The sequence below is a fragment of the Cibotium barometz genome, chromosome 39 (genome assembly GCF_041138505.1).
Source record: "Cibotium barometz isolate CiBa-2024 chromosome 39, ASM4113850v1, whole genome shotgun sequence".
NCBI classification, from domain to species: domain Eukaryota; kingdom Viridiplantae; phylum Streptophyta; class Polypodiopsida; order Cyatheales; family Cibotiaceae; genus Cibotium; species Cibotium barometz.
Window position 1 is genome coordinate 17,851,617 of NC_141084.1, and position 20,940 is coordinate 17,872,556.

At 45.1% G+C, this 20,940-nt stretch overlaps 1 pseudogene; it reads left to right on the forward strand.

Annotated features, from left to right (window-relative positions):
- The first annotated feature begins 1,400 nt into the window (after positions 1–1,400).
- On the forward strand, positions 1,401–8,768 carry LOC147615812 (G-type lectin S-receptor-like serine/threonine-protein kinase At5g24080; annotated as a pseudogene).
- Positions 8,769–20,940: the final 12,172 nt, after the last annotated feature.

Consider the following 20,940-nt stretch of genomic DNA (forward strand, 5'->3'; position numbering starts at 1 on the left):
GCCTTCGACACCATCTCTCTCTCCTCTGCGCCTACTACCCTGCCCAGAGGCTCAAATCCCTCTGTGTACCCTCTTTACTCTCCACAGCACCCCCCCCTTAGGTGCATGGACACTGAGTGGAGGGGAGCCAGGAACTCGCTCTGGGAATACTAAGTCCTCTCAGCCTGTTAAGAACACACAAGGTGCTTTTCAACAGTTCCTACAATGGCCCCTGGCCATGGATGGCAACACAGAAGCCATGTTGAAGTATGAGCAGGTGTTAGAAGACTTCATGTGGACACCAAAAAACAGCGGGAAGATTCCAGAGCCCGAGTGGTGGAAGAGCTAAATCTGATGTTGCTCTGCAAAAACAAGTCGAAGAAGAGGTTCAAATCAACAAGCAAGCTCCAGCAAAGGTAATGGACACATCAAGTAATCCCTCTTCCATTAATCCTGTGGTTTGTCTTCCACCAAAGCTGGTTCATTCGTTGGAAACTGATTATACAGCCCGTTGTTTAGTTGGGTTAATTTTCGGGCCAAGACCACCAGTAGATTTCCTTAGGGAGTGGGTCAAAGACAACTGGATTTCCATAGGTATCGAGGTAGAGATCATCCAAGCCCTCCCAGATGGGTACTACCTCTTTCTATTCAAGGACCCAAATATGGCTCTTAAGGTCCTAGGTTCAGGGCAATGGATGTACAGGAATATCCCCTTCTGTTTCTTCAGTTGGTCCAAGAACTTTAACCCTCAAGGTCCAAAACCCTCAGCCTGCCCTCTGTGTGGGTTGAGCTTCCTAACCTGCCCTTTTACTTGTACCCTTGGCTCAAAAAAATTGTTTCCCCCATAGGGAAAGTGCTAGGCATGAGACCCAAGAATGACTACAACCCACCGGCTTGGCATCCTCAGGTCCTTGTGGAAGTGGATCTAGATAGGCCCCTTATTGATGAAATTAAAATCAATTGCGGTGAGTATAACATCCAGCAAAGCATTCTATACAAACACCTGCCTAACGCATGCTTCCATTGTGGAAAGCAAGGACATGTTATCAGAGAGTGTCCTTCCAAATACCCCAATTTGAGTGCCACTAGTGCCCCTAATCTTCCATCAGCCCAACAACCAAGCTTAGCCTACTAGCGTGAATAAGAATATGACTGTGCCTTCTCCCCTTGTTCCCTCTACCTCAAAAGAAAAGGGAGAAAAGTTTATAGTACCCAATAGGAAGAAGACCTTTAGACAGAATAGGGCGGGAAACTAGAGGGCATTTGCCAACTCCTTTGACTTACTAGTAGACAGCATCTCGAACATTGATGATTCGGTTGACTCCCAAGACATCAGTCAATCCACGCCTTTGGATAGATCTAGAATTCTGGCCGAAACTAACCAAATGGACCATGACCAAGTGCTCCCGCCCCACGCAATGATGGTTGGCTCGTTGTTGGGAGATGAGCAAGACAGGGCTGAGCAGTCTTTGTCTGATACAGAAAATGGTTTGCCCAAAGAAATGGAGATAGTTAAGGAATTGAAAAGAATGCATGCTCAAGTTGGATCCACCACACCTCAAGCTACATCCAAAGTGGGACCTAAAAAGGTCAACTCCCAGAAAAAGGGTAAATGAGATGCACCACTTTGAATGTTAAGGGGTTGACGGACCTTTCAAAAGTCGAACTAGTGAAACAATGGCTAAGGAAACAAGGAAGATTTGACTTCATAGCTCTAACTGAAGTCAAAGTTAGCGGGGATGAGCTTGAAAAAAGGTTGCTCAACATCTCTAAAAGAGCATATCAGATCTACAGAGCCCACTGTCAGGGTTCTGGAGGAGTGGCTGTGGGTATGCATGTGGACCATCAGAATGAGCTGAAAGACGTGAGGATTGATACCTTTGATCAATGGGCTGCATTTGAAATGACAACCTTCTCCTTCATTGGTATTTATGCTGGAGGTCCTCAGGCGATTAGAATCAGAACATGGGGTGCCGTGAGAAGCGTCTGTTATACTATCATTCTAATGGGAGACTTCAATATGATGGAAACCAAAAATGACACGTTAAGAGGGCTGGGACAAGTCATAAAAGGGGCAGAGCTCCTAGCCCCTGGCAACGCACTGCTGATCACTTTGAGCTATGTGACGTAGGGAATATAAGAGACTTCATGTGACAGAACTATGCCCATGGGGAATTGACCAGGAAAGCAAGATTGGACAGAGGATACATTAGCAAAACCCTCGGTAACTCCTACATATGTGAATGTAAAACTGACATTTCTACTTGCCTCTCACATCATTACCCCGTTATATTAGTGTTGGACAACCATGACAAAAAGGTCTCTAATCAATGGTTCCACATGGATCCTGCCCTATTTAAAATGCCTTTTGTTTAGGAGGAAGTCAAAAGAATCTGGACTGAATTCTTCAGTTGTGGTATTACCCCGACAAGGGCATGGAGTCTGGCCATCAAATCTACCCAAGCTCTTTTGATTTGCATTAGGAAAGAGGTAACCAGAATCAGGAAAAACAGAAGAGATCTGCTCTATCTGAAACTAAAAGAACTGGAAGTGACAACCAATAAGGAAGATCCGGCTATTCAAGAAGCTGTTCTTGGTACTAGGGCTCAAATTAGGAGAGAAGAGGAGGTTACCCAGAAGCAGGCCCTTCTATTCTTTAGAGATTGGTGGGCTGGGAAAGCTGACCTTCCCACTCCCAAGATGTTCAAAATGCGAAAAGTCAAACAATGTAAGGATGCATTCCCTACATTGCATGATCCTAACTCTCCGGATAACTCCTGTGAGGAAGGGAATAGAACAACAGTCTTCAAGCACTTTAACAACATATTTAGTAAAGGGGGAGGGGTGACCAATGACCAACTCAAATGCATTGCACTCATAGGGCAAGCCAGGAAGCCAACCATACCTGTCACACTTGCTAAAGAGCTAGAAAACAATATCTCCAAAGAAGAGATTGGCAAGGCCATAGACTGCCTAAAGGTGAGGAAAAGCCCAGGTATAGATGGCATGCCCGCTGAATTCTACAAGACGTTCAAGGATCTCTTGCTCTCTCCCTTACTGGCGGTGTGGCACGAGGCTGTCTCTTTTGGGGCGTTGCCTCACCCAATCAATGAAGGGTGGATAAAACTTATCCATAAGAAAGGGGAGAAGAATGACTTGAGCAATTGGAGACCTACTACCATGTTAAACTATGCTTACAAAATATTTGCCAAGGCCTTAACGCTGAGACTGTCCAGTCATTTAAAGAATTGGATCAGACAGGAGAGCAGAAGGGCTTCATCAAAGGAAGGTACATTCTGGATGCCATTATCACATTGTGGGAGGGTATGGAGTATGCAGAAGAATCTGAACAGGACTACATCTTCTTCAAAATTGACTTTGATAAAGCCTATGATAGGCTCAGTTGGCATTATGTTCTAGAATCCCTTAAACACATGGGTGCAGGTCTGTAAAGTCCTGGAAGATGGAGTGATTTTCAGATTATTGGGCATTCCCATGGGATTCAAGATCACCCTTAAGCAAAGATGGTTGTGGGTGCTAAACAAGGTGGAAGAGAAACTTACCAGATGGTAGAAAATGCATCTAAACCTGGGGGGTAGAAAGATAGTAATCAACCATTTCATTATCCCTTCTATCATCTACTTTCTTAGCTGTTGGAGACCTCCAGACTCTGATCTATTGCATTTCATAAGGCTATGCAGGAACTATCTATGGGGAGGGGACCCCTGGATTAGAAAAATCCCTAAAGTCGGGTCGGAATGGTGCTGCTTGGAAACAAGTAAAGGGAGCCCTGGAATCAAAGACGTGTCCAATCTAGCTAATAGAATGGCTGCCAAGTGGGTGCTGAGAAGCTTTCTATACCCATCTGAAGACTGGGCTTGGTTGATCACTAGAAATCTTGAACAATTTCAGCTCAAACAATTGCCCAAGTGGAAAAAGCTCCTCCCACTCACAATTATGGCTAGCAAATACTTGGTGAAACAGGTTGGCAGCCAACTGGTCCATTCGCTTTGGTCGGCTTGGAATGCTATGAAGACTGACCTTATCCTTTCTAAGAAGCCTAGTTACACACGGGGTATACATGGGAGAGACTCCATTTGGTGGCCAAGCATTCCCCTCCCCCCAATTGATAATGCCCAAGCTGAAGCGGCTTTGAGGATGCATAGGAAAGGAATCTACTGTTGGTGGGATATTTGGGACAGAGATCAATTCTTGGATGTCTAGAGCTGTGATCTAATCAGAGAATATAATGTCTCATATGCAAAATTAGACCTTATTGGGGTAAGAATCAGCTTATGGCACCAATCAAACACCTGGCTGCTTTCGATTAAAGATATGCCAGCTCACAAAGCTTTCCAATGGAAGAATCAAAAAGGACTTCTTCCTATTCCCCCCAAACAGAGGACTGATCCTATCCGTTGCACTTTAAACAAGAGATGGGGAATCCTTCTGGACAGATCACAATGGTATTTTCTGTTTGATAAGCTATGGAATAAATATGTGGAACCAAAAAAAGGGTGCCTAGCTTGGTTGGTCATGTTCAGAGCTATTTGGACCCAGCTTAAAGCCCTTAGACTTAACATAGGGGATGGGAAGTGTCACATATGCAAGGAGGTGGAGGATGACCTGCACATTTTCTTGCACTGCCCTATTGCAAAGAAATGTTTCGAGTCATTGGCCAATTGCATTCAGCTATGGAATGGCTACACCCTTGGCTGGAAAAACTTGTTACTTGGAGAAGGCATCGGTTGCACCTTGGAACTATGGGCTGTCTTGAGAACTGAACTATTATGGTGCTTGTGGTTACATAGACTTGATGCCATTTTTAATAGTATGCCTACTAACAGTTTCAGATCGAAATAGAACTTGATACATGTAGGTGAAAGATGCATACAAAGACGGTTGAAAGACCTAGACACCAAGCTTCATCTTCTGCAGAAAAAAGCTAAAGGAAAGCAAGTGGACCAGATGACACATCAAATTCAGGAACTGTTGAAGATGAGAGAGTCCGTCATCTCCAAGGATGTGGTGCTCATCAAAGCACTCTATGTTTTTTGAAAGTCACACTCAGGAAAAGAGGGAAAAGCTAGATACACAGCTAGAGAAACTTCTCAATAAGTAGAAGCTATAGAGCAGATCGCCTCCCTTTCATCTCCTCCTCCTCCTTCATACTTATATTTCCTGTGATTGCTCTTGCTGTTGTGTTATACCCAAACACTACATTAAGCCCTTCTTCTGCATCGCACTGGACCTCTGCCAATGGCGCTTTCTCCATGGGATTCTTCTCCTTTGCACCCAATAGCTACTATGTGGGCATCTGGTACTCCTCCCTGCCCACCAACCAAAGCATCATCTGGACCGCCAACCACTACCAAAGGGTTACCCTCAATAGTAGCCTCCACTTCACACCCTCTGGCCAGCTTCAGCTCATCACTTCAAACTATTCTGTCATCTGGTCTGCCTCTAATCTCACATCTTATGATGTTGTTATTCATGCGTCACAAGCAGAATTGCTAGATACAGGCAACTTTGTCCTAAGAGATCTCACATCTAATGTCATCTGGCAGAGCTTTGACCACCCCACTGATACTCTCCTGCCAGACCAGAACTTCACATTCTCTAACAACCCCTCTCTTGTGCCTTGGATTAGCACCACTGACCCCTATCCTTCAACTAAATACACCTTTGTTTTCGGACTCACCGCCGGACCGACAGGAAAAATCCGCCTTCTGTACCAAAACTTGGAGTACTGGACGGAGCCGCTGCCCTCTCCTGATACAGCTCTTTTGTCAATCCCACATTCAGTCTCAATTCCAATGGCACGATTAACCTACATGACAGTGATGGTGAATTAATATGGTCTAATGTCAGCTGTTTAATAGCTTCAAACAGCATTACAAAGCTCCAGCTGGGTGTGGATGGTAATCTTAGGGTTCTCACTTGGTCTGCTGGTTCCAACAAATGGAATACTGAATGGAGAGCTCTATATTTACAATGTGATGTGTTTGGTACTTGTGGAGATAATGGTGTATGTGATAGAGATCGAAACAACTTAACTGTGGGGGGAGGTGGATGCCCTTCACCAGAGGCCGCAACAGATACAATATGTGTTTGCCCATCAGGTTTTACAAGAGTTGATGGGAATTGTAATCCGAGGTCTCCTATAAACTGCTCACAATATACGACCACCATGGATCACACTGAATTTGGAGAGCCCGGTGTGACATCAGATTATCAAAACTTAAGCCAGCAAGCTTGCATTAACACCTGCCTTAGTGATTGTAATTGCACAGCAGCCACATACCAGAATTCTACCTCGGAATGTTGGGTTCAACAGGGAAGCCTTTTCAATGGCGTAAAATATTCGCAGTACATGAAAACATCTTTCATCAAAACTATTGCTAGCAATAGTTCAACTGCATTCAGCTCAAACAGCTCCTTTCCTGCTTATGCTGTAATCCTCAGGCTCTTTTGCACTCCTCTTCTTTGCTGGTTTCTTGATAATATCTCAGTATAGATCAAGGTTTCCCAGTTTTAAAGAAGTTCTTCTTCCTGACATGACCGACAGGCTTGGAGGACCAAGGCGGTTCTCTTTTGTGGTGACTCGGGGATTCCATGAAGAAAACAAGCTAGGGTCTGGTGGATTTGGATCAGTATACAGAGGGACATTTACAACACCCACAAGTCCCCATGGAAAGCTGGATGTGGCCATCAAAAGGCTCAATCAAAGACAGAGCTCTGACAAGAACCTAGGTGAAGAAGACAGTGATTTTATGGTAGAAATTGAGACCCTTGCAGCCATTAGACATGTCAATGTGGTGAACTTGATGGGGTTTTGTGCCCAGGGTCCTGAGCGCCTTCTGGTGTATGAGTTTGTAGCAAATGGCTCCCTCAACAACCATCTCTTTTCTGAATCAAGCGTACTCAATTGGGATATGCGCTTACAGATCACAGTAGGAGCAGCCACTGGTATTGAATATCTACATACTCACTGTCCCAAGAAAATAGTGCACAGGGATATCAAGCCTGGCAACATTCTCATAGATGAAGAATTCAAAGCCAAAGTGGCAGACTTTGGGATATCTCAGATCATGGGTCCTGATAGAGCACATCTCACAAATTATAATCCTCGAGGAACTCCAACTTACATGGCACCAGAGTGTTGGCAGCAGGTGGGAGCTCTGGTGACAGAGAAGGCTGATGCTTATAGCTTTGGGGTGGTCTTGCTTGAAATTGTGAGTGGAAAGAGGGTTAGAAAACAGCAATACCACGGAGATGATGATGGTAAAGACCAAGGTAGCAGGAGGATAAGAGTGTTGTATTTTCAACATGCTCTTGAATTCATGGAAGTAGGAAACTATGGAGGTTTGATTGATGAGAGGTTAGAAGGTGTGTATAACGAAGAAGATGCTGAACGGCTTGTTTTGGTTGCATTTTGGTGCCTGCACGGTAACCCTGACCAGCGCCCCTACATGGAGGACTTGCTTCTCATGATCAAAGGGCAAAAGCCAGTGGATCTGCCTCCACCAGTGCCTGGCCTCTATGAGTTTCACCTTGGCAGTGGTAGCCATAGCTCAAGCCTCACTGCTTCAGAACAAACTACCATCATCCCCGAGCAAGTCTCCGAGGGAACCTGATGTGAGAAAGGGGCTCTTGATGTATATGTATGAATGTATACTTGACATGAACATGATTACATCATGTGTGCACTTATTTGATTAAGAATGTTGTGGCTCTTGACATGTATGCATAAGTAACATATGGATGTATGCATATGTATAGGTAAGCAATAGGTAGGAATCCGATGCTTGCATATGTATAGGTAAGCAATAGGTAGGAATCCGATGCTCTGTACCTTATGGTGAGAAGGGTATCAGACCTATGATAACTGGAAAGCTTTCAGTTCAAAGCAATTTGTTTCCCAATCCAGAAACTGTGTAGTTTGATCAATCAGGAAATAAAGTAACACATAAAGACCATGAGTCAAAAACTTTTGCAGAGCTCTTTGTATCACATGCCATGTTCTCCGCTACTTCCTTCTCCTTTGTCCCATTGACAATCATATCAATGGACAAAAATGCTGCAACATCAATGGACCTTGAAGGCAGAAACTACCCCATGCATCTATCCATGATGGCAATGTAATACCAGCCCACTAATCTAATCAACGCCTATGCTGGCTCTCATGTCTCTGCATAATTCTCTCTGATGTGTGTCTCGGAGTGCCTGCACCCTCCAGGGCAATGGCACCACTTTCGAATTCCTTTACATGGTATCAGCCGCGCATCCTGGTGGCTGTGGGTGCGGGTGCCCTCACCCTTCTGCTGCCGTACGCGATCTACATCAGATCAAGGAAGCAGCCCTGCATCAGCAGCCGGGCAATGTTGATGGTGAGATCCTCTGAATCCCCAAATCTGGCTATTAATGGTCACCCTGCAGAAGTGAAATGGGAGGTCGCTCCTCCCTCTCTGAAGTTGCTGGCAGCAAAGCTCCTATAGTCGGTGGTGCGCAAGAAAAGGCAGTCACCCTTGCGGATGAAGACCAAGCCCAACATGCATGTGCAACGAAGAAGATAGAGTGGACGACATGGAAAAAGCCCTGCTCGAAGCACAGGAAGAACTAGCCTTAATTGCAGAAAATAGCATGCGATCTTGCAAATCTGCAGAAGAAGAAGAAGAAGTCAGGTACTTGTGCAAGCATCTGCTGCAGATCCTGCACAGCCTCTAAAGCCCAGCATGACCAAATTGTCGAGGAATTTATCCTCTCTGCCTCTCTGAAGACCTTGGAGATCATGAGCATGTTCTGTTATCTCTTTAGTTAATTGTTATCTCTTAGTTGTTATAGTATGTGCTCTTATCTCTTTAGTTAATGGTTATAGAAAAGAGAATATATTATTATCTCTTGAGTTAATGGTTATTATATAGAATATACTCTTATCTCTTTACTTAACAGTTATTACATGTATTCTTAATGGTTATAGAGAAGAGAAGAACATATAAGAAAACTATGTCTTTCTCTCTCACAGTAGTGAGATTACTAAAGTAAGGCATAGTTATACCACCAACTCATATAGTCGGTTTTGTACTATAGACCGACCTTAAATGTTTTAGTAGGAGAATACTCTCTTATAGGATGTACTCTTATCTCTTTACTTAATGGTTATCTCTTTAGTTATAACATGTATTCTTATATCTTTAGTTAATGGTTATAGAGAAGAGAATGTACTCTTATCTCTTTCCTTAATGGTTATAGAGAAGAGAAGAACATATAAGAAAACTGTGTCCTTGTCTCTCTTATGTGTGTGTGTGTGTGTGTGTGTGTTTGCTTGCAACAAGGAACGCAAGCTCTCCTTCTCCTCTCCCCCACATTCTCTGTAGAAGGTATACTTTACTAAGATTTACTAAGAAAAACACCAAGGATGCCTATTTTTATCATACTATCAGCTTGCAACATTCAACACTATCCTAAAGCAAAGAATACAGATGCTCCTCTAGATACGAGTATGAAGGACCATATCTAATCCGTCTATAGTGACTGCAAGCAAATTCAGAGAGCTAATCGTGGTTCTTATCAACCAACCGAAAGTATAAGTTGTTTATATGTATATAATATTTAAAGACGGTGGATATGTGCTTCTGACATACCCATATTTTAAGACAACACTCAAAAGGCTCTAGGAACGCCACTCATTACAGATACCTACTTGGAGATCAAGATTTTAGGCCATTAAAAGATTTCAAGGATGGAATAATATGCATCAGATAGGGGGGGATGTTAACCTTGTTTTGGGTTAGCTAGAATCCATCCGCCACATATGAGAGAAGTAATAAGTGTCATGACAAAGCACTATAAAAGTAATATAAATCTTTATGAGAAAGTTGGCCATACCGAAGCTTAAATAGTTAACTCAAGAGTTTTGGACACGTAAGGGCCAATTGTATAGAAGGCATTATCTTATCATGAATGGACATAATCCTCCCTTGTGCTCATCAAGCTTTCAAAGCTATCAACTTGCTTGTTGTTTTTGTGTGTGTGTGTGTGTGTGTGTGTGTGTGTGTGAGAGAGAGAGAGAGAGAGAGAGAGAGTTAAGAGTAGACATTAGTTTGACTCTTAGTACATGTTCCTATTTATGCTTTATGTGAGAGAGAGTAGATAGTGAGAGGAGAATGAGTCCTTGCAAGAAGGTGAAACATCTTCCTGGGTGTGACAATAAGGAAGAGAGAGCTTGAAGGAGAGGAGATGGACATCATTAGTCAAGCTTTGATGGCTTTAAAGACCCAAGCTTGGAGGAAAGGTAAGTTTCCCACAATATTGTTGCTTGTTTTTTCTCTTTGCCTATGAATGAGATGGAGAGAACCCAAACTGGCCATAATAAAGGGCACTTAAATCTAAAAAATCATTTCATTGCCTAGTTCAAGGGGATTGATCAGGTAGTTTCACAAATTATAGATATGTGTTTTTGCACAAATTATGGAAAAATCCCAAACTTGCCGACACTTAAATCTCAAAAATCATTTCATGGCCTAGTCCAAGGGGATTAATCGAGTAGTTTCACAAATTATAGGATAGGTGTTTTTTAAGAAAGTTCCAAATACTATGTTATGAATTAAAAAGGAATAAAAAAGGCTAAAGGCTACAACCTTCATGAAATGGTGCTTGCACACATTTCATACAAGCTTAAATACCGTGTGATTGGGAACCCCACATGGTGCTTCCTCAAACGACATCGCCTAAAAAGCACCTCTACAGGCGGGCACCTACCTAGGGACAATGTAAAATGGTAACTATGGGAGGATCTTAGGCCTAAAGGCTAGTCGGGGAGAAAAATATAGAAATAATAAATGATGTTTTTCTCCTACTAGTCTTTAGGGGAAAAAAGTAAAGATATGATAAATAAATTAAATACATTTAATTAAAGCTAGTAAATTAAAGAGAGTTAATCAAACCAAGTAAATTAAAGAGCTTATTAAAACTTATAGAACATATATATATATATTAAATTTTAAAAATTTATAAAATATTTATTCAAAAGAGAACCTATTTTGCTTATTATCATCACTCTAGAAGGAATTAACATCATGATAAAATTCTAGACCATTAAAAGTGGTGTATCACAATGCCATTAAATAAGAAAATAGATTGCATATAGTATTAAAAAAGAAAATCTTTATTCAAGGTTTTAATCTTCCCTCCCTTTTACATTAACTCTATGGACAGGAAGGCAGCTCCTTCGCACTCCACCAAGAGCAACTCCTCCCACTATCACCTGCGAACCGCTTCAACCGCCGTCATTGTCGGTGCCCTCCTACCGCCGTCACATGTGCCCTCCGACATCTCCAACCCATTGGGTCCTCCGACTACCAGTGGCACTATGACATGCATGGCCAACTACGATGGTTCTCATGGAGGCAACACCCCTCTCCATTTCCCAACAAGAGGATACAGGCGTGGCAGTGCTGCTGAGGAAGGAGATTGCGCAGCTCAAGGCCAAAGATCCCAAGACGAGTCCATGGTGCCTGGTATGTAGTTCCCAAGGCCATTTTTCAAGTGATTGTCCCACCAAGAAATATTGCTCATTTTGCTCAAAGGCCGCGGGCCATGAGGACAAGGAGTGTTACTACCTCAAGGGACTTTGACCTATGCAACAACAACTTCAATAAGGTGTGCCACCCCGCTTAATCCCTTCATCGAAGACTACATGGTGACTTAAACCTATAGTGCTTGGACTTCTGCCCAAGTCCCTAGCCACCACCAACCAAACCCAACACCCTTCTTGAACCATGAATTAGCAGGAGTAGCTACCCCCCAATCCCAAGCTTATACTAACCATGTCAACACTGGCCCCTCCTACTTAGCTTCCCCACATACCCTTCCCTCCCCTATGGCTACTTATGTACCAACCCCTCAACTGCCCAAGGCCACATCATCTCATCCCAGCGCAACCCTAACATACAACCCCCCTGCCTATGCAAATCCCATTTCTAGCAGACACTCTCCCAACCTATCAACCGTACCTCCCACCCGTGCTAGTCCCAAGGAGCCCCAAAGACACCAACTCCTCCCTCGGATGGTGCAGTCTACCCATCCATTGTGGAAGAAGCTTATAAGGAGGTTATGGATGAATTCATTCAAACACCACCCATGGAGAAGGAAGTGACCCCTACCTTGGTCATCCCCCACCCACCATACCTTCAAAGGGGAGTGAGGGGTCTACCCAACCCAAGCTTAGTAATTTACGTTGGGAGGAAGTGTTAGTAGGGGAAAAGGTGGAAATCACCTTCCTCAATTATGTGGTTTGAGTTAGGAAATAGGAGAGCAACTGCTAGGCTTGGTCTAGCATTGGGTGGATTCAAAGGCAACTGGGGGTGAGGCCACATCTAGTAGTAGTGGGCGACAGCCCATGCAGCAGGAAAGGGTATGCCTCATCGCCCCCCAGGAGTGGCTAATCGTTGAAGCCCAAGGGTGATAGTCTCCACAAGAGGAACTCAAATTACAGGGGCCATTGTGGATGGTGGTTCTGGTGTTAACATCATGCCAAAAGCTACTAGGAAAGCATCGGGTCTCTGAATTACTGCGCCAGCTCCCTTCGCCCCCATCATAGTGGCAGACTAGAGGGCAGTGACACCCTTGGGACTAGTCACGCAAGGTCCAATCACTTTTGAGGGATTATTATTTGAAATGAATTTTGTGGTGTTAGATCTCCCACTAGCTAGAGGGGCCTACAGCTTGCTCATTGGAAGGCCTTGGTTGAGGGCAGCTCGGGTAATCCATGATTGGTGCCTGGACAACTGGTGGGATTTTAGGACAATCTCGGGTGTAGTGGTCTCGGTTCTCCGGACCATGTAGGCATGGGGTCGAGCCCTCTGGTACAGTGCATTGAGCTTGCATGTGGCCGCTCCCCCCACAGTGGAAGCATATAAGGGGCCGGATGGGGTTGTTGTTAGGAGGACAACGATGGGGGAACCTTTGGTTAGGCCGGGCCCCATATGTGTTGTTAGCGGCCGGAGGTATTGGAGCTGCTGCCATAGACCACCGGGGGTGGGTTTTGATAGGCTTGGGGTGTTTAAGGGACTAGCACGGGTGGGAGGTACAGTGGATAGGTTGGGAGAGTGTCTGCTCGATATGGGATTTGCATAGGTAGGGGGTTGTATGTTAGGGTTGCGCTGAGATGAGATGATGTGGCCTGGGGCAGTTGAGGGGTTGGTACATAAGTAGCCATAGGGGAGGGAAGGGTATGTGGGGAAGCTAAGTAGGAGGGGCCAGTGTTGACAGGGTTAGTATAAGCTTGGGATTGGGGGGTAGCTACTCCTACTAATTCATGGTTCAAGAAGGGTGTTGGGTTTGGTTGGTGGCTAGGGACTTGGGCAAAAGTCCAAGCACTATAGGTTTAAGTCACCACATATAGTCTTCGGTGAAGGGATTAAGCGGGGTGGCACCTTGCTGATGTTGTTGTTGCATAGGTCAAAGTCCCTTGAGGTAGTAACACTCCTTGTCCTCATGGCTCGGCCTTTGAGAAAAATGAGCAATATTTCTTGGTGGGACAATCACTTGAAAGATGGCCTTGGGAACTACATACCAGGCACCATGGACTCGTCTTGGGATATTTGGCCTTGGGATGCGCGATCTCCTTCCTCAAGCACTGCCACGGCAGTATCCTCTTGTTGGGAAATGGAGAGAGGTGTTGCCTCCATGAGAACCATCGTAGTTGGCCACGGCAGTATCCTCTTGTTGGGAAATGGAGAGGGGTGTTGCCTCCATGAGAACCATCGTAGTTGGCCATGCACGTCGTAGTGCCACTGGTAGTCAGAGGACCCGATGGGTCGGAGATGTCGGAGGGCACTTGTGGTGACGACGGTTGGAGGGCACCGACAATGACGGCAGCCGAAGCGGTCAGAGGTGATAGTGGGAGGAGTTGCTCTTGGTGGAGTGTGAAGGACCTGCCTTCCTGTCCATAGAGTCCGTGTAAAAGGGAAATGTAAAAGGGAGGGAAGATTAAAACCTTGAATAAAGATTTTCTTTTTTAATACTATATGCAATCTATTTTCCTATTTAATGGCATTGTGATACACCACTTTTAATGGTCTAGAATTTTATCATGATGTTAATTCCTTCTAGGGTGATGGTAATAAGCAAAATAGGTCCTCTTTTGAATAAATATTTTATAAATTTTTTACTTTTGAGGGATTATTATTTGAAATGAATTTTGTGGTGTTAGATCTCCCACCAGCTAGAGGGGCCTACAGCTTGCTCATTGGAAGGCCTTGGTGGAGGGAAGCTCGGGTAATCCATGATTGGTGCCTGGACAACTTGCATATCCCTAACCCGGAGGGGACGATGACCTTGCCCTTGGAAAAAGGCCCCGATGAGAGTGCAAGGGGCACTGCCCTACATGTCATGATTCCCATTTGGGAGGGAGATGAGGAAGAGCAGGAGAAATGGCAAGGATTACCATTAGATAAGGCCTAGGATCCATTCGGCTCAGATGGAGAGGCGACAAAACCTCTATGGAATTGGCTACATTCCTATGAGGGGTTCCAGTGCAGTATGGTAGACATAGTGGAGTTGGACCGAGACCCCATTCAAGAGGTGTCCCAATAAGAAGAGCTCTCAGAAGAAGCAGTAGTAGTATGGGATTGGACATAATTCTTGCTCACTTTGGCCTCCTCCTCTGCACCAGTGTCTTAACAAAAATCGATATAGGTCATAGGTCTAGGGGAACCTGAGTTTTCTCGACAACCTACAAAGAAAGTCTCTCAAGAGGAGTCATCAGAGGTGCCTATAACCCCTCCTAGATGCACTTGTACTAAGGAGCGATGAGACGAGCAGCACACCTCAAGTCTAGAGAGGAAGCCTTGCCAATAGAAGAGATACCCACTGCTGGACCAAGGAACAAATTGATGATTTCCCTCTGGACATCACCCTAGCCCGTGACCCCTTATCTCTCCATCAAGCAGCACTAGGCACCGCTCCTCTTCCACCCATCATTTACCACACAAAGAGGTGAGAGAGATGAACCTGGGCATCGCAGAGGAGCCATGTCCCATCTTAGCGGCAGTTTGGGTCTGGGAGGACCATTCCACTCTTCAGAGAATCACCAACTTTTTCAAAGAACACCAAGATGTGTTTGCATGGACCGACAAGGATCTCCCAGGGATAGACCTAGTCATTTGCACTCACAGAATTCTACTAAAAGAAGGCAGTCAGCCAATCAAGAAGGGTATCTATGAGGCATCTACCGTATGAATCCAAAATATTCATAAGTGGTGAAGAAAGAGCTGGACAAGATGGAAGAGGCCGGTATCATTGTTCTCAGTGAGCACTTTGGAGTGGTTGTCACCTATAGTGGCGATTCCCAAAAAGAAGGCAACAAGATCAGGATATGTGTAGACTTCAGACCCCTTAATCAGTGCACAATCAAAGATGTGTTTCCCTTGCCCTTCATAGAGCGGGTTTTGGAAGATGTGGCTGGCCACACATACTGGGGAACATATGCCTACAGGAGGATGCCCTTTGGTCTTTGCAATGCCTCTGCCTCCTTCCAGAGGACCGCCACCAAGATTTTCTAGGAGTATTTAAATGATTCCTTACGCATCTTTTTGGGTGATTTCTCTAACTTCAATGGGAAAAGGGCATGCCAAGGGTGGAGGTTCAAGAGGAACACCTGCCTCAACTCTTTCTGGTGTTTGTGAAGTGCCAGGATCGGGTCTCCACCTCTTTTTTTTAAATAAAAATCCCCCTCTAAGTAATTTTTCCATTACACTTAAAAAAAAACAAAACAAAAAATGTTTGTCTCTCATACCTTATCTTGCTCTCTCTCTCTCTCTCTCACCGTCCACCACGACACCCCCCCTTTTTTTCTCTCTCACTCGACCCCCCCTCTCTCTCTCTCACCCCCCCCACAACCCCCCCTCTCTCTCACACTCCATCGACCCCCCTCATCTCTCTCTCTCTCTCTCTCTCTCTCCCCGCCCCCTCTCACCAACAATCCCCCTTCCACACTGGTCAAAAAAAAATCCCTCTCTTAGTATTTTTTCCAAAAATAAAAGAAAAAAAACCAAAAAAAAACACCCCTCTTACTATTTATTTTATTTTATTTTTTCCAAATACAAAAAAACCAAAAACAAAAAAAAACAAAATAAAAATTCCCCATCTAGTATTTTTCCCCTTACAAAAAATGGTCCCTCGTCATTATTTTTTCCAAAAAAAAACAACAAAAACCAAACAAGAAACAAAAAAAAAGGAAAAAAAAATCTCTCTCCCCCCCCCCTCACCGACCACCCCCTCTCTCTCTCTCTCTCTCTCTCTCCGCCCCACCCTCATCGACCACCCCCTATCTCCCTCACCTCATCGACCACCCTCACTTGTTGTTGAGACCCCCCCTCTCTCACCTCACCAACCACACCCCCCTATCTCTCTCTCCTGCATACGCAGCACCCACTCCCCCTCTCTCTCTCTCTTGTGCGCAGCACCCACCCCCTCCTCACTCTCTCGTGCGCAGCCCACACCCACGCACACCCACACCCGACCCCACCCTCTCACCGACCGCCCCCTGTCCTCCTTTCTTTGGCGCAAACCCCCCCCCACACCCTCGTCATTTGCTCTCCCTCTCCCTCTCCCTCTCCCTCTCACCCGATCCCACCCTCTCACCCGACTCCCCCTCCCCCGACCCCCCTCTCCTTCTCTCTCTGGCACAAACCCCTCACCGATCACCCACCCCTCTCTCTCTCTCTCTCTCTCGCGTGTGTAGCACCCCCCCCCCCCCCTCACTCTCTCGTGCGCAGCCCACACCCTCTCCCTCTCACCTGACCCCCCCTCTCCTTCTCTCTCTGGTGGTGCAACCCCCCTCGCCCCCTTGTCGTTCGCCAACTCACCGACCCCCACTCCCCTTGTCACCCGACCCCACCCCCTCACTCTCACCTGACCCCACCCTCTCGCTTGACTCCCCCTCTCACCCGACCTCTGCTCTCCTTCTCTCTCTAGTGCAAACCCCTCACCAAGAACTCCACTCCCTCTCCCACTCACCCGACCCCCCTCTCCTCTCTCGCGCTAGCCCCTCCCCCCTTGCTTCACACCCCAGTGACCCCCTGGCTGCTTGCCATGGCAGAAAGCGATAAGGGGACAATTGTTCTAGCCGTTCCTACCCCAAAGATCCCGCGGCCTCAGTCGGCGGATTGTTGCCAAGATCCATAGGGTCGTCCAAGGTATTGTACAACATGAAGAGCCAAGCCATGAACTTGACGCCGCGCCAACACGACATTTTGCGGTAGGACCCACCAACCACGCCACACCCTCTCCCTCTCACTCGACCCCCCCTCTCCTTCTCTCTCTGGCGCAAACCCCTCCCCCCCCTTGCTTCACTCCTCACCGACCACTCCCCCGCCCTCTCTCTCACTCGCATTACCCCCCTCTCTCCTCTCCACTCTCACTCGCATTACCCCCCTCTCTCCTCTCCACCATGCAGCTTCCCATGGCCAACCTAATGAGCTTTCGCTGCTTTTGGAGAATGGGACTGGTGGATGCATTGAATCATCACAAACACACCATTGAGGTTTTCTTACAAGAATGGAAGAGCAGCTTGCATTGAGATGTTGGAATGGGGAGCTTATGTCCTCATATTTGATGCATCCGGTGTGGGAGGACTTGCATGCACTACACTGGGCACCTCCACTGCCTTCAGATAATCTTGAATGCTACCCAATTGCCTACCATCACCCAAACTTGGGGGCTTTTCCCCATTATGATGAGAGTGGAGCTACCCCTTTATGCCTTGTGGGCGGCGGCGAGCGGCTAATTCTTGTCCTCCAACTGTAGTCACTTGCTACTAAGTAATGGGGCCCGTTTTTGTGCAGCAACAACAAAATCTGGTAGATGCAGCCTCAGATTTGGGAGCTTGCCTTTGCATTTTACGGCCCAAGGTGGGTCAACTGAATGTGTAAAAGAGCTTGTAGCATGGGGTGCAGATAGGTTGCAGAGAAACTCTCAAGGGCACACTCCTTTCTTCATCGCTGTGAAGTACCATAACACAGCATGTGCAACTCTTCTCAACCCTTTGGCTGAAATTTCTATTGGAGGCTGCCTTGGCACATGCTAATGATGCTTGGGAGAAGCGATGAGAAGCGGACCGGCAAAGTCATCCACAGACTCGAGTACAAGAAGTTTCAAATCAAATCCCCTACCATACCCAACCTATTAAATAACTATTATTTGTTCACAACAATGTGAACAATGTAGTGCACCAAGTTAGAGTCCTAAACCCACCATGTAGGTCACATTGATGTGTATCAAAGCATCAATGTTATCCATATTGTGCACACAAGAAAGGTCAAAATTATATAAGCACACATATCATGTAAGCACCCTTATTATATAAGCTAACAAAGGCATCAATTATATTCTACACACACTACAAGGAAAAGCGACCATAGGTGCGTTTTGACAACGTGGTTTAAAATGTTACAGGCGCGTTTATAAGCTCGTCTACCAACAACAGGCGTCTATATGCGCGTCTATATAAGCGCGTCTAGATACGCTTATAGCCTCCATTATAGACGCGCATATAGACGCACTTTGGAATTTAAAAAAATTTCCAGAGAGCTACCTGTGTAGATGTACAGTTGTGTTTTTTGCACATGCAGTTGCATTTTTTGCACAGGCAACTCTCTAGTTTAAGGTTTTGCTTACTTGTACATAGACAAATCAAGATCAGCAAAGATATCAACATAAAAACTTAAATTAAAGATAGATATGCACAAAAAGATTTGTGAACACACTTGGAATATTGGCTAAAGAAGATGAGAAATTATATTATATATCCAAAAATTTATCCATATATGATCGTAGCCACATAAGGCTTGAATAAAAATATAGATACATAAAGAAGATGAAAAATTTCATCTTATATCCAAGAAGTTGTCCATACATGATGGTAGCCACATGAGGCTTGAAAAAGAAACATAGTTGCATAAACCAAAACTATGCATGAAGAAAAACTAACGGGCAACTACTCAGAGGAGTCACCACTCTCCGAGTCATCTTGTCCTCCTTCTTGTCTACCTTGTGCCTACACAAAGTAAAGATATATATAAATAAAAATAGAAAGTATTATAAAGGTCGAAACATGTTTTGTAAATAAAAATAAAAAGTATTACCTGCATTGGTGTTCTCCTTGCTCGATTGTATTGTTCGTCGGAGATGATCCCTTCATCGTCGTGAAGGTAATCCCATGTATCTTCTCTACTGTGGGTGGCGACGATGGTAGCCTGTCTCTACTGGGGTAGGATCTCTACCCACAATGTCATGCTACATCACAAGACAAACATTATAACACAACTCAAATAGAGAGAATACAAAGAAAAGACATAAAGTTGCACTATAAACTCGGCCTCCCATGATGCATGACCTCCAGATCTGAAGTGCAACGATCCATATCACTCCATTTGTATTCGCCCCGCGCTTCTCTTTGTTGCTGGTTCACTACTCCTTCTAAGAGCTCCTTCTTGGCTTTCTTTCACTCGCCCTTATGAGCAGTAGATGGCTTACCGTGTCCATTTTGATCGGCATCTATTCGGGCTTTCTCCTCCTTTGTATGTCTCCTTACTAGAGACCTCCTATTCTTAAGTATGTCTTTGATTTTGTGTCACGCCCATCTACTGTTAAACCTTTGGTCGTGAGGATTAGGATACCTTTTGTGGGCGGCTTTAATGCAATCATCCACTAAGCTCTCCCTTTGCTGCTTAAAATGTATAAAGCAGTCTTTATAGTGTGCAAAAACTACTTGGCGCAAGTAGTTTACCACCTCCTTCCCATGAGAGTCATCAACTATGCCACCCACATCTGTGATATTATAATATGATATATCACCATGATGTGGTGGTGACTCTGAAGAACTATCCCCACCCCCAAGGCACTGCCCTAGGCATCCTCTATCTCCTTTATCTCCTCTATCTCCACTCTCATTGCTAGTGCGGCGTGAGGTACAACTGCCACTATCTCCATGACTACCCTCCCACGATGACGATTGCCACTCTCATGAGAGCCATGATAACTGTGAGGTGTCACATCTCCTGAAGGTGGAGGTGTAGGAGATGTTGTAGCACTAACTGGGACTGACGGATGAGGGGTGAATGTAAAGGCAGGTGAAGTGTCTGGCAAGGAACTCTGTTGGACCTGATAGTAAAGGGGTGCTCGCTGCATAGGCTACCAACTGCTCGGGGGTGGGAGTATAGCCAAAGATGCCCTCTACCTCCCTAGCAAACCGTCGTTGAGACGACTCAATGAGGGCCTCAACTTGTGGGTTTGTGGGACAAGAGGACGAGGACCCATGCCACATCTATACAAACAAAGAGTATTAAAAAAATATTATGCAAGCCAAATGCAAGCTAGAGAAGCCTTATGCAAGCATTATGTTTAAAGTACTATGCATAAGCTTAAAACACTATGCATTATGTTTAAAGCACTATGCGTTATATGCAAGCCTTATGCAAGCCGTTACGCAAGCCTTGCATAAAGCATAAACCATTATGCATTAGGCCTTATGCATAAAGCTTTATGCATAAAGCTATGCATGAAGCCTTAAGCATAAAGCTTATGCATAAAGCACTATGCATGAGGCCTTAAGCATAAAACTATGCATGAGACCTTATGCATAAGGCTTATCATAAAGCACTATGCATAAGGCCTTAAGCATGAGGCCTTAAGCATAAAGCTATGCATGAGGCCTTATGCATGAGGCCTTATGCATAAAGCACTATGCATAAGGCCTTAAACATGAGGCCTTAAGCATAAAGCTATGCATGAGGCCTTAAGCATAAAACTATGCATGAGGCCTTATGCATAAAGCATGTATGAGCATTATTCACATAAAGCATTATGCATAAAGCTTATGCGCAAACCTACAAAACAAATCCCCAGCACCCAAGGGTGCAATAATAATAGAGGAAAGAGTGGAAAGATATGAAAGCA